This window comes from Trichechus manatus, unplaced genomic scaffold, assembly GCF_000243295.1.
Source record: "Trichechus manatus latirostris isolate Lorelei unplaced genomic scaffold, TriManLat1.0 scaffold00039, whole genome shotgun sequence".
NCBI classification, from domain to species: Eukaryota; Metazoa; Chordata; class Mammalia; order Sirenia; family Trichechidae; genus Trichechus; species Trichechus manatus.
Window position 1 is genome coordinate 16,872,687 of NW_004443975.1, and position 1,295 is coordinate 16,873,981.

Sequence of the window (1,295 nt, forward strand, 5' to 3'; positions counted from 1 at the left end):
ATCACAGTCGAGAAAAGTAAAACTCATGATTGTAAGGTCAATTCTCCACAAACTGATCTACAGCTTCAATATAATTCCAATCAAAATGTCAACATTTTTGCAGAAGTTGACAAGCTAATTCTAAAATTTATATGGAAATTCAAAAAGTGTGCAATAGTCAAAGATATCTTCAAGAAGAAATACAAAGCTAGAAGACTTACGCTACCAGATTTAAAGACTTATTTTAAAGCTATAGTAATTAATACTTTGCACCTGTGCTGTGAGAACAGAAAGACAAAATAGAGAGAAAGGAATAGACTCATACATAATGTGGTCACTGGATTATGACAAACGTAACAGGGCAGTGTGGTAGGAAAAGGATAGTCATTTCAGTGAACCGTGCTATGTAAATTGATATCTGTATGGAAAAAGTGAACATTGATTCCTACCACACCATACACAGAAATATGTTATTCATAGAATACAGATCTGAATATAAAGGGTGAGATACCTAAGCCTTTGGAGTAAAGAGGAGAATATCTTTGTGACTTTGGAGTAGACAAAAATATTCCTTAAGCTTTTGGAAGAAACATAGGAGGGTATCTTTGTGAATTTGGAGTAGGCAAAAATATTTCTTAAGCACATTGGTGCTAATACAAAAAGTACTAACTATGAAGGGAAAATTAATAAATTGGACTAAATTAAAATTAACAGCTTCTGTTCATCAAAAGACATTAAGAGAGCAAAAAAGTCAGGTCAGAGAATGGGAGAAAATACCTGCCATCAACTTATTCAACAATAAACTCAATATTTTTTTAAATTTCTACAATTTTAATAAATAAGAGAAAAAGCCAGCCAAAAATGGACAAAAGACATAAGCAGACACTTCACAAAAGAAAGTATCCAAATGTCTAAGAAACACATGAGAAGGTGCTCGACTTCACTAGCCATAAGAGAAATGCTACTTAAAGCACAGTGCCATACCACTATACTCCCAAAAGAATAATTAAAATGAAAAAGCTAGAAAACATCAAGTGTGGGAAAGAATATGGAACAACTAGTACTCTCATGCACTTCAGGTAGGAGTGTACTTTGGTACAATCTATTTTGGGAAAAAAATTTTTAACAATATATTGTATAGCCAAACAATTGCATACTTTATGATCCAGCATTTTCATTTTTTTTTTCCTGCATATTCTTGTACATGTGTCAGGAGGCAGGCAAAATACTACTCATGTCAACGACTGATTCCTTGAAAATAACTTTCTTCAACAACATAAATGAGGACTATACAAGTAGGTCATTAAAAAGAAGAG